At 50.6% G+C, this 13073-nt stretch overlaps 1 pseudogene; it reads left to right on the plus strand.

The window, feature by feature from the left end:
• Positions 1 to 1636: 1636 nt before the first annotated feature.
• On the plus strand, positions 1637 to 2078 carry LOC127492061 (large ribosomal subunit protein uL24 pseudogene; annotated as a pseudogene).
• The last annotated feature ends 10995 nt before the right edge of the window (positions 2079 to 13073 follow it).

A 13073-nucleotide genomic window follows, 5' to 3' on the forward strand; every position in this document is an offset into this window, starting at 1 on the left:
CTGGCCTCAGTAGCTGAGGCTGAGCCCGGCCGAAGCCAGGAGCTTCATCTGGTCTCCCTACGTGGGTGGCAGGGCTCCAATACTTGGGCCATGTTCCATTGCTTTTGCCAGGCTATTAGCAGGGAGCTGAATCATAAGTAGAGCAGTCAGGACTCAAACGGGTGCCCAGATGGGATGCTGGGGCAAGTGGTGGCTTTACTCGCTAGCCACAATGTCAGCCCTAGGTCCTGTTTCTTTTTAACTTTTGGCTACAATGTAACTGATATCCTGGAGATGTTACTGATGTCCTGGAGGTCCTAGAACTCAAGACTGTAGCTGAAAGATATCAGCTCCATGAAACCAGAGGGTGCTTGTCTTCCTTTAGACAGTGAGGTTCCCATGCCTGGTGGTGGAGGGCCGTGGGGAAAGAAAGGACGCCCAGGTGTTCTCTTGGGTGAGTGATGGTGTCTGGAATCTGGATGGGACCCACGTCTCTACCTCGTGCTAGTGCCCTGAGCGTGCACCCGAGGACTGGGACCTAGGCAGAACTGAAGCCCAGTAATGGAGTGAAGTGGGAGGCAGAAGTGAGGTGGAAAATGGGAAGGATTTGGGCTGCTGACCACTGAGCCTGACCTGGTTCTCAAACTGCATTCTTTTTTTTTTTTTTTTTTTTTTTTTTGACAGGCAGAGTGGACAGTGAGAGAGAGAGACAGAAAGAAAGGTCTTCCTTTGCCGTTGGTTCACCCCCCCCGCCCCCAGTGGCCGCTGCAGCTGGTGCGTTGCGGCCGGCGCACTGCGCTAATCCGAAGCCAGGAGCCAGGTGCTTCCTCCTGGTCTCCCACGCAGGTGCAGGGCCCAAGCACTTGGACCATCCTTCACTGCCCTCCCAGGCCACAGCAGAGAGCTGGAATGGAAGAGGAGCAACCGGGACAGAATCCGGTGCTCTGACCGGACTAGAACCCTGGGGTGCCGGTGCCGCAGGTGGAGGATTAGCCTAGTGAGCCGTGGAGCCGGCCCAAATTGCATTCTAAACCACCTTCTGGGATACCTCCAGCGGTCACCTTTGTTAGTGTCACTCAGGGAGTCATCTTAATCAATTTACCAAGCTAACGAAATCCACCCACCCACCTGTCTGCCGGCCTCCCTTGAGACTGAACATCTACCCACCCACATGCTTTTGTGTGGACTTTGCTGACACCGAGTTCCTCTGCTGTTGTGCCTTCTTGGTTAACCACCTACCTGTGAGGGGTCTTCGATTTACCTGGCTCCCCTTGGCACACTCGTCTTCTGACCTGTCAGGAATTTTCCAGAGCTCCTGGTAAGAAAGAGACGTCTGCAACCTCTGCCCCCTTTTCAGATGCTTCCCTTGCTGCTGTGGGCGAAGCTGTGTGCTCTGGAAACTCCAGTGCCCACCTCCACCCCAACACCCTGCAGCCTGAGCGTTTGTCCCACTCCCTTGTCTTCTTGTCCACGTGCTCCCTCTGGGAAGCCCTTGCCTTCCATCACTGGGAAGGTGGATGCCTGAAGAGGGGTGAGAGGTTGGGGGGCGGAATCCCTGCCCTCTCCCCATTGAAGAGGGTGGAGTTATCTTTTCAAAAAAGACTTCTTTATGGCTTCTTTTCTTTTTGTGGCCATCACTAGAGTGGCAGTGGCCAAAATGAGGTTCAGTCCCTTTGTGACTTCTGACTGAGGCAAGAACTGAAAAATGCATTTCAATGCAGTGTCGCGCAGTGTCAGGGAGACTGTGTGCTTCCCCTCTTTCCCAAGAGCTGAGACAGATGGGACAACGTGCGACCTATGCCTACCCAGAGGGGTGGTGATATGCAGGCTGTGTGAGGTCGCAGTAAAGGGCAGCGGTTTGGCAAGGCAGTGCAGGTTTACAGAAAGAAATATGTCATCCGCATGGAACAGGTGCAGTGGGAAGAGTCCAGCGGCACAGTTGTCGGGGTGGGCCTTCCCCCAGCAAGGTGCTGCTTATCACCAGGCCAAGCCTGGACAATGACTGCACAAAGATCCTTAAATGGAAAGCCAAATCTCAGCAAGTAGGAAAGGAGGGGGGCAACTGTAAGGTAGAAACAATTGGGAAGATTCAGGACTAAAGTAATCTTATATACAGCTGTCATGAAAATGCTAAAATGAAAAAGAAGTGATTTATTTGTAAGGCAGCACAACAGAGAGAGAGAGAAAGAGAGCGAGAGAGAGAGAGCGAGAAACATATCTCCTGTTTCTGGCTCACTTCCCAAATGGCTGCCATGTCCGGGGCTGGGCCAGGCCAAACCTGGATCCAGGAAATCCATCTGAGTCTTCCACATGGGTGGAAGGGGCTCAAGCACTTGGGCAGCTTCTGCTGCTTTCCCAGGTGCTTTAGAAGGGAGCTGGATTGAAAGGGATCAGCCAGGACTTGAACCAGCACTCCAGTGAATACGCCAGGGGGTGGCTTAACCTGTTGTGCCATAGTGCGATCTCCTGGAGATTCTACAAATTTGGGGCTCAACCCTGGAAGAGTTCCTCCTCTTCAGAATCCAGGGGGAAACGTGCATCATGGCCCTCAAGGCTGTGGGGTCCTAGAGCCCATGACTCATCATCAAACTGTGGGATGGAGGCATTTGTACCCCCACCCCGGCCTCAGGGAGCCTCCTGCAGGATCCCTGTGATGGAAGTGTTCTTTTGAGAAGAGAACAGGGCAGCACAGGTGGAATGTGGTGTGGCCTGCAGGCCTTCATCCCCCTCCTCCTGATTCTTCTCACTGGCTGTCTCTACTGGGGTCAGTGAAGGGGTGTGAGTGGGGGTGGGGAGGGGACAAAATCCTTGTGGGACTAATGGGAATTCCTGGAGACCAGAAATAGTACAGCAGGAAGATCATGAGGGTATGGGGGACCATGGGGCTGGGGAGGAGACTTCAGAGCAAAGATGGAGTGAGAGGCAGAATAGAAAGCCCCCACCCAACAGTGGGGGGAAGGGCATGGAAGGAAGTAGGGGAAAACAGCTTTTGAGTTTGATTCCAGGCCTGGCAGTGCATTAGTATAGTAAGATGAGTTTTATAGTATAGAATGCTAGGATGGATTATGTACAGTGAGATGAGTTATATGGTACAGAATGCTAGGAAGGGCCAGTGCCGCGGCTCACTAGGCTAATCCTCCGCCTGTGGCGCCAGCACCCCGAGTTCTAGTCCTGGTTGGGGAGCCGGTTCTGTCCCGGTTGCCCCTCTTCCATTCCAGCTCTCTGCTGTGGCCCGGGAAAGCAGTGGAGGATGGCCCAAGTGCTTGGGCCCTGCACCCGCGTGGGAGACCAGGAGGAAGCACCTGGCTCCTGGCTTCGGATTGGCACAACGCACCAGCCGTGACACGCCAGCTGTAGCGGCTACTTGGGGGGTGAACCAATGGAAAAAGGAAGACCTTTCTCTCTGTCTCTCTCTCTCTCTGTCTAACTCTGTCTGTCAAAAAAAAAAAAAAAAAACAAAACAAAACAAAAAAAAAACTGGAATGCTAGGATGGATTATGTATAGTAGATGAGTTATATGTATAGTAGGATGAGTGTGGTACCCCTATGGCTCATCCCACTTTCCTCCCTCAGTCAAAAACAAAACCAAATCACATTACTGAGCAAACGAACATTCTAGCCCTTTGTTTACCACTTGGAATCAGGGCAAACAGAGGCTGAGGGAAGTCAATAGCCTTCTGGGCATGAGATTCGGAGTGATAAGGTGCTAAGAGCTGGGCCACACAACAAGCTCAGGCGACACAGACACAGAAGTTGGAAATGTATCTGCTGATCTCACCAGGGCCAGCGCTCTGACACTGGCCCCAGACAACAGAGCTCCTCGGTTCTGCAGGTATACTCTAAGGGTACATCTGTGTGGGTTACGGCCACGCCTTCACTCTGTGTGTTGTGCTGATATCCATTATGGAGCTCCATCCTCCCAGCAGGACCTGGAGTCCCGCATCCCAGCTGAAGAAGCTGATGCTGCACATAAAGAATGAGCTCAGGACCCAGCCTTCGTGGCCCCCAGTGAATCAGGCTTCCTGCCCTGCGCACTTCCCTAGGCCAGGGAGGCCTCGCTTGCCCTCTGTCACAGGTGCAGCCAACTACGTTGGTACCACAGGGAGTATAGCATGATGGTGCTGAGAATGGCTGGAAGGAAGAGTACATGGTGGCGATTTGTTACAGTGAGGGTCAGAGGGTCTGGGGAAGGCTCTGTTGGAATCAGGGAGGGAGGAAAGAAGGACAAGAGAAGCCCAGAAAATGTGGGTCCCAGAAGTCTGGGGATGGGCAAGTGCAGGCCAGGGTGTGGGCAGATGCTCTGCTCCTTAGCCAGGTCTGGGGCAAGAACCAAACTCCATAGGGATGCCATGGGTCGACAGCCTCTGTGATTTCCTTCCTCCTGCTGGGTGGACAGGTGCAGTGAGGAGGAAGGGCCGCCCTGGAGGCAGGGGACAGGTGCAGTGAGGAGGAAGGGTCGCCCGGGAGGCAGGCAGTGTGTTCTTCTTTCCCAGCATACACCCAGAGACCCACTGAGGGCCAGGCAAGGGAGGACTGTCTCTGCACGTGGGGCTGTATGTTTTGCCTTGGAGGAAAGGAAAGGCCACGGGCAGCTCCAACTCCTGCTCCTCTCAGAGTGCTCAGTGAATTGCCTACCAGTGCCCAGAAGTACCCAAGTCTGGGGCCTGGGGCTGCTATGGTGATGGACATCGCTGCAGAGGCAGTGTCCACCAAGGCCTGCCTCCCTCTGGCTGCTGTTTAGGTGCTGGCCCCTGGGGATGCAGACCAGGATGGGAGTGGGATTGGGCGACTGGGCTGAAGGAGTGAGGCTTGAGCCAAGCTGGGCAGAGCTGGCAAATGTCCACTTGCCTGTGCAGGGAGATTCTCTGGGCTCCTCCAGGCGAGCAGAATGACAACCCCTCCCCATGGTCCAGGAAAGGGTGCACTAAGAAGACCCTCCACCCTAGCCCCTCCATCGTTGGCAGTGTCATCCTGTTCTTGGCGCTTCCTGAGTGCCCCTGTTTGCCAGGCACGGCGTGAGGCAGAGCCACCGAGGACTGGTCCTGCCTTCCTTCCTGAACTGAGGCCAACTCACTGTCTTTCCTTGGGCACAGGTGGGAGCAGAGTCTGGTGATGCTGGGCTGCCTTTTCTTCCTCATGCTACAGTCCAACCTCAATGAACTGGTGAAGTGGTTAACTCAAAGGCCAATGACTTTGATACCGGCAAAATGGGAGTCCTTCTACATTTCCTAGGTGAGATGCAAATGTCACTAGTCATGCGTTCCTTATATATTGAGCAGCTAGTGCTGGGGCTGGCAAAGCATGGCCCGCAGGCCATATCTGGCCCAAAGGAGCTTTGTAAACAAGGCTGAACTACAACTCAGCTGTGCCCTTCATTTCCTTATCATTTGCCAGTTGTCCGTGGCGGCTCAGGGCTCCAAGCACAGAGGGGAGCAGTAGCTGTGCAGACCCTGTGACCTGCAAAAGCTCAGCTATTTCCTGTGTGGCCCTGTATAGAGGAAGCTTGCTGACCCCCGAGTTAATGCCTCCCACGTTTCTTGAGCAACTACTGTGTGTCCGGCGGGGTAGTGGATATGAGTAAGCCACTGTGCTTGTCTTGCTTTCCCATGTGAGGAAGAGAGAGCCATAAGAATGCAGGTCAGGGTGCTCTGTGCTACAACCAGAAGTGTAGTTTAGGGACTGCGCTGTGTTGAGTAAGGGCTGTGGGAACTCAGAGAGGAAGTAGCTGGTTCTGCCTCCAGGAGTTTCCAGGTGACACTGGAACTGCACTGTGGAGACTGAGGCAGACGTGATGGAGCACTAAGCAGTAAGCACCTGCCATCATTCATCAGAGAAAAGGCCAGGACCAGGTGGCTTCACTTCTGAATTCATTGTTTGTTTGCTTTTAAAGATTTATTTTGGCCGGTGCTGCGGCTCAGTAGGCTAATCCTCCGCCTTGCGGCGCCGGCATACCAGGTTCTAGTCCCGGTCGGGGTGCCAGATTCTGTCCCAGTTGCCCCTCTTCCAGGCCAGCTCTCTGCTGTGGCCAGGGAGTGCAGTGGAGGATGGCCCAAGTGCTTGGGCCCTGCACCCCATGGGAGACCAGGAGAAGTACCTGGTTCCTGCCTTCGGATAGGCACGGTGCGCTGGCTGCAGTGCGCCGGCTGTGGCGGCCATTGGAGGGTGAACCAACGGCAAAGGAAGACCTTTCTCTCTGTCTCTCTCTCTCACTGTCCACTCTGCCTGTCCAAAAAAAAAAAAAAAAAAGATTTATTTTGATTTCTTTGAAAGGTAGAATGTAAGAGAGAAGGAGACAGAGGGAGAGAGCTTCCATCTACTAGTTCACCCCCAAATGGCTGCAACAGGCAGGGCCGGGCCAGGTAAAAGCCAGGAACCTGGAACTCCTTCTGAGTCTCTCATGTGGGCGACAGGGTCACAAGCATTTGGGCCATCACCCACTGCTTTCCCTGGGGCATTAGCAGGGAACTGGATCAGAATCGGAGTTATGGAACTCAAATTTGTGCTGCATGACATGGGATATTGGCATCCCTGGTAATGGCCCAATCTGCTGTGTCACAGTGCTGTCTCCTGAATTCACCAAACATTTAAAGAAGAATCAGTATCAAACTCTTCCCAAAAAACAGAAGAGGAAATTCCTCTAATTTCATTTTAAGAGGCAGCAGATGAAGACGTTTTTGATATTTTGATATCAACATCCGGTTCAAGAAGAATCCAGGCCACTAACTCTGATGAACGCAGAATCAAATCTCCTAAATAAAATACAAACCATGGAGATAATCTCCCTATCTGAAGGGCAACTGATTTGAAACCTTAATTGTATCTGCAAAGTCCCTTAGCATTAGCACTGGATTAGTACTTGATTGAATAACCGACAGGTGTGAGCACACCAGGCAAGGTCGGAGTTCTGCCTATCAGAGAAATGTTCCCACCAGTGTTAGATATTTTTATTAGCATAGGACCTGGATCCAGGACCCAATTTTCTAATTGTTTCAGCTCTCCTTTACTTTCACTGACATTTCTCAAGCTAAGATCTCATCAACTTGACAAAAATTTTATTTGTATTATTGTTGTGAAAAATAGAAAAAATAGAACTCCTATTTCCTGATTGATTCCCCAAATGCCTGCAGCAGCAGGGCTGGGCCAGTCTGAGGCCAGGTGCAAGGAATTTAATGAGTCTCCTACATGGGTGACAAGGACCCAGCTACTTGGACCATCACCTGCTGCTTTCCGGAGTCAGTGTTTGTGGGAAACCAGAATCAGAAGTGGAGCCGGGACTCAATTCCAAGGATTCCGAATATGGTATGTGGGTTTCCCAAGTGGCAGCTTAAGTGCCAGGCCCAGTGGCCACCCCTCCACCACCTTTCAGTGGTATTGCATAAAAGCACAGGTGCGTTACTTAGTAAAATGAGTGGGAAACAGAGGTCAAATAAGATTTCCTCCTTGTAGGATTCTCGGGATTTGTGTGTGGGTTAGTCTTGTCCTGCTAGAAGCAGACGCCAACATGGGCCTGCAGGTAGGAGAGAGCTGTTGGAGATGAAGCTGTTGAGGGAAAGCAGGAAAGGAGCCAGTGGAGAGGGCAGAGCCATCAGCCTGTGGTGCTGGTGTGATCCTTGGTGAAGAAGGGGAAGAAGGCAGGAGGGGAGCAAGGCCTTAACTGATGCTGTGGTCCTCAGTAAGCTTCAGCAAGGCCAGCAGGGAGTTGCAGATCCAAAGTCACCCAGCAGAGACGTCCTATGTCTCGCAGGGGTAGGCCTGCCTTGGTGAGCCTATCATCCTCAGTCTTGAGCCAGAAAAGCCTCCGGGCATCTGGCCCGAGTTTTAAAGGATGGCAACTAGAGATGCTGGTCAGTTTTCTTTTGTTTGTTTAGAGATTTATTTATTTATTTGAAAGGCAGAGTGAGAGAGAGCGCGAGCGAGTGCACGTGCTTCACTCCTCAAATGGCTGCAATGATTGTGCCAGGCTGAAGCCAGGAGCCAAGAACTGCATCTGGGTCTCCCATGTAGGTGACAGGAGGCTAAAAACTTGGGCTGTCCTCTGCTGCTCTCCCAGGTGCATTAGTGGGGAACTGGATAGGAAGAAGAGTAGCCAGGACGCGAGCTGGTGCTCAGGTATGATGCCAACGTTGCAGGTGGTGGTTTAACCTGCTGCACCACGATGCGGGCCCCCGGTTTTTACTTTTTATTGGGAGCATCCATTAGCCTCAAGTTTCCAGAGACCACAGTTTGCCATCTGCTGCTGCACCACCAAATCACGTGTGCTTCCGTTGGTACATGAAGAGTTGGGCTTTATCACACAGGTGCTCGTAGTGTTCCCCAGTAGTACACCAAGCACAGTCTCTCTTTTATTCTCCTTCCTGGTACATGTCTGTGTGCTGTCTAAGGGTGAGCATAGGCTCGTTTTGTATACTGGATTTTCCATTTGTAGGATGGAAATTGTATCCTACCTGCTAGTCTGCAGATCGGTCAGGTACACAGTGTACCCAAAGTCCTGGTTGTCCGTGGATATGTTTTGGCTACTGCTTTCCTCTCTCTCCCTCCTCTTCCCTTATTCCAAGGGACAGTGATTAAGAAGGAAGATATTGGGGTGGGCGTCATGGCACAGTGTAATGGTTAAGCCTGTGCTTGGGATGCCTGCATCCCGTTCTGGAATACCAGTTCAAGTCCCAGGTTTTCTGCTCCCTGCTAATGTTAATGTGTCTAGGAAGCACAGACGATGGCTCAAGTGCTTGAGTTCCTGCCCCCAACATGGGAGACCCAGGTGATGTTCCTGGACTAACCCCAGGTATTGTGACCATTTGGGAAGTCAACTGGTAGATGGGAGCTTTCTCTGTCACTCTTCTTTTCAAATGAATAAATTAATCTTAAAAAAAAAAAAAAAGAACCGGAGCTGGTGCAAGGGGTTATGCACCACCTCCAATGCTGGCATTCCATGAGTCCTGTTTTGAGTCCTGGCTGCTCTGCTTCCACTCCAACTCCCTGCAAATGCATCTGGGAAAGCAGCAGAAGATGGCTCAGTACTTGAGGCCCTGCCACTCATACGGGAGACCCAGATAGAGTTTTGCACTCCTGGCTCAGTCTGGCCCAGCCCTAGTTGTTGTGGCCACTTAGGAAGTGAACCAGTGAATGGAAGACCTCTCTCTCTCTCTCTCCTTTTCAAATAAATAAATAATTTTTTTGAAAAAAGAATCAAGGTATTGATGAGTTCATAGTATAATTGTTAGGGCAGTAACTACTACTAACTAGCTCTGCCTAGGAAAGCTGGCTCAACTTGGGGGTTCATCAGGCCAACAAGGGAGAAGAAATGTTAAATTTGCAAAACCCAGTGGAAGGGCTTCAGCTCCTGGCAGAGATGGAGCAATGGGGATGAGACGAACCCTCCTGCCTAAACAATTAAAAACAGCAACAACAACAAAAACCCAGACAGAATATGTGAAACAAGTTCTCTAGATGTTGTACATCATGCCATAGAGAACAGTGATCCCTGGGTAGCAGCAAGAAATGACGCGGTCCCCACACTGGCCCAGCTTCCTTCCTTAGGAGGATTTCCAGGAAGAGTCCAGTGGACTCCCTGAGTAGTGGAGATGGTGTCGAGACTCCAGGAAAAGCCAAGAGGCCAGAGTTCATAGGGCAGAGGACCAAAAAGGGCCTGTGTTAGATCTGCCTGGGAAGGAGAAGAAGCAGGGGCTGGCGCTGTGGTGCAGCGGGTTAACGGCCCTGGCCTGAAGCGCCAGCATCCTGTATGGGTGCTGGTTCAAGTCCCAGCTGTTCCACTTCCTGTCCAGCTCTCTGCTGTGGCCTGGGAAAGCAGTGGAAGATGGCTCAAGTGCCTGGGCCCCTGCACCCGTGTGGAAGACTTGGAGAAAGCTCCTGGCTCTTGGCTTTGGATCAGCACAGCTCCAGCTGTTGCAGCCAACTGGGGAGTGAACCATTGGATGGAAGACTTCTCTCTCTCTCTCTGCTTCCCCTCTCTCTGTGTAACTCTGACTTTGAAGTAAAATAAATAAATCTTTAAAAAAAAAAGAAATGAAAAGGAGCATTAACTGAAGGAACAGTAGCCAGAACGGTTCCCATTCCCAGAAATGATCTTAGAAAACCTAACTCAGAGCACTGGGCAGGGAACTGAAGAGGGGTAGAGCTGGCAGCTGGCCAAATGCTGTTCTGATCCCATCTGACAGATCTCAAAAGAAAGACCCAGCAGGGTCAAGTTATTTCCAAGTGACAGCTGTGCCAGAGCAAACTCGAGAGTATTAGCAGCCATGTGGGCATATCCAGCTCCCAGCAAGGTAAACCCACAAGGTGTGGCATGAAATGAACAAAGAATCAGGAAAGTATGTCCTGTAATAGGAGACAGTCATTTTTTTTTAAGATTTATTTATTTATTTGAAAGGTAGAGTTACAGAGAGGCAGAGAGAGAGAGAGAGAGAGAGAGAGAGAGATATCTTCCATTTGTTCGTTCACTCCCCAGATGGCCACAGTGGGCTAATCTGAAGTCAGGAGCCAGGAGATTCCTCTGGGTCTCCCACGTAGGTACAAGGGCCCAAGCGTTTGGGCCATCTACTGCTGCTTTCCCAGGCCACAGCAGAGAGATGGATTGGAAGTGGAGCAGCCGGGACTAGAACCGATTGCCCATGTGGGATGCTGGCACTGCAGGCGGAGGCTTTACCTGCTAGGCCACAGTGCCGGCCCTGACACCTATATTTTTAGAAGACCCAAATTGAACTTCTAGAGCTAAACACTAAAATATCTATGGTAACAAAAATCCTGGATGGCATTAATGACAAGAGAAAAAGATCCATCAACTTCAAGTCAGATAGGAATTACGCAAAATGAGCAGCAGAAAGGAATAAAAGGAAAAGAATGAAGCATCGATGAAATGTGGGTCAACTTCAAACAGCCTGATTTATGTGCACTTGGATCCTCCAAAGAACAAGTTGAGACAGAAAAAATTTTTTAAAAAATTTGTAGTAGAAAAAATTCGAATTTGACAATGTCGTTCCCCCTCTTCGTGGAGGAACGACACAGGACCCTGCGCTGTTCTTTTGTCTGCTCGGCCCTCCCCGGGTTTGCTGCTGGTTCTTCCCGGGTTGGCTACCGTCCCTTCCACCTCCGTGGAAGGGCGGTTCCCCCTAGCCACTTTCCCCACTTCCGCGGGGGAGCGGCATACCGCCGGCCGGCTCTCTCGGGGGCTACACAGGTGTTCCTCTTAGATGTTCCTGGTGCATGCCGTCTCTCTCCTCCTTTATAGTCCTCTTCCGCCAATCCCAACTCTGCTACCCACACGCCGAGTACGCTGCTCTCCTCCAATCAGGAGCAGGTCCTACAGTTTATTGGTTGAACTGGAGGCAGTTGTGTAGAAGCTGTTTCTCCCTTTCTCCCTTCTCAGCGCCATATTGTGGGAGAGCAGATGTATGGAATAAGTCTTTTTTTTTTTTTTTTTTTTTTTTTTTTTTTTTTTTTGCACAGGCAGAGTAGACAGTGAGAGAGAGAGACAGAGAGAAAGGTCTTCCTTTGCTGTTGGTTCACCCTCCAATGGCTGCCGCGGCCGGCGCACCGCACTGATCCGATGGCAGGAGCCAGGAGCCAGGTGCTTTTCCTGGTCTCCCATGGGGTGCAGGGCCCAAGCACCTGGGCCATCCTCCACTGCACTCCCTGGCCACAGCAGAGAGCTGGCCTGGAAGAGGGGCAACCGGGACAGAATCCGGCGCCCCGACCGGGACTAAAACCCGGTGTGCCGGCGCCGCTAGGCGGAGGATTAGCCTAGTGAGCCGCGGCGCCGGCCCTAGAATAAGTCTTAATTCCAGTAACTTAGTCTAGTCCAGGTTGCTCCCCACAGACAAAAATTATTTACTCACAGATCCAAGATGTACTCAATGGACCCCAAGCATAAGAAACATACAGAACCTATCTTCAAGCACAATCAAACTTCTCAAAACCTGTGAGGGGCTGGCGCTGTGGCACAGTAGCTCAGTCCTCTGCCTGTGGCACTGGCATCCCATATGGGTGCCAGTTTGTATCTGGCTGCTCCTCTTCTGATCCAGCTCTCTGCTATGGCCTGGGAAAGCAGTGGAAGGTGGCACAAGCGCTTGGGTCCCTGCACCAGCATGGGAGACCCAGAAGAAACTCCTGGCTCCGACCATTGTGTCCTTTTGGGGAGTGAACCAGGGAACAGAAGACCTTTCTCTCTGTCTCTCCTTCTCACTGTCTGTAAGTCTACCTCTCAAATAAATAAATAAAATCTTAAAAAAAAAAAAAAACTGTGAGAAGGAGAAAATCTTAAATGTAGCCAGAGTAAAAATCAAACTAAACTGAACAACAATAAAAAGCCTGATTCATATAGATGGACGAATATAAGGACAATAGCAGCTTTCTTCCTGGGAACAATTGCAAGAAAGAAAAATTCTGTCTCCAAAACTTCTGTCGCCAATGAGTATCTTTCAAAAATGAGTGGGAAGAAAAACAGTTTTGAGACAATGAAAACTCAAGTGGATTCATCACCAGTAGACTCACACTGGCAGAGATGTTAAAGGAAATCTTGCAGGTGGGAGCAAGGTGATACCAGATGGAAATGCAGGTTTATACAAAGGAAATGAGGGACACCAGAAATGGCAACTATGAGAGTAAATATATTTTTTATTTTAAGAACATTTAAAAGCTAATTTTATATAATGTTTATGACAATGTAGTATGGGGATTATAACATGTAGAAATAAAATATATGATAATAGCCCAAAGGGTATTAGAGTATAAGTGAGTATAAGTATACGGCCACATTTACTTACTATCCATACAGTGGTATATGTCAGCTGAGGGTTGACTGGAGTAAGTTAAGGGTATATGTTGTGGCCAGTGCTGTGGCACAGAGGGTTATGCCACTGCTAGCAGTGCTGGCATCCCATACAGGTGTCTGTTTGAGTTTCTGCTGCTCCACTTCTTTTTTTTTTTTTTAAAGATTTATTTTTATTTATTTGAAAGACAGAACTACAGAGAGAAGTAGAGCCAGAAGAGGACAGAAAGGTCTTCCACCCACTGGTTCACTCCCCAAATGACCACTATGGCCAGAGCTGAACTGATCCAAAGCCAGAAGCCAGGAGCTT

The sequence above is a fragment of the Oryctolagus cuniculus genome, chromosome 9 (genome assembly GCF_051225735.1).
Source record: "Oryctolagus cuniculus isolate XC-2025 breed Fujian yellow rabbit chromosome 9, ASM5122573v1, whole genome shotgun sequence".
Classification (NCBI taxonomy): domain Eukaryota; kingdom Metazoa; phylum Chordata; class Mammalia; order Lagomorpha; family Leporidae; genus Oryctolagus; species Oryctolagus cuniculus.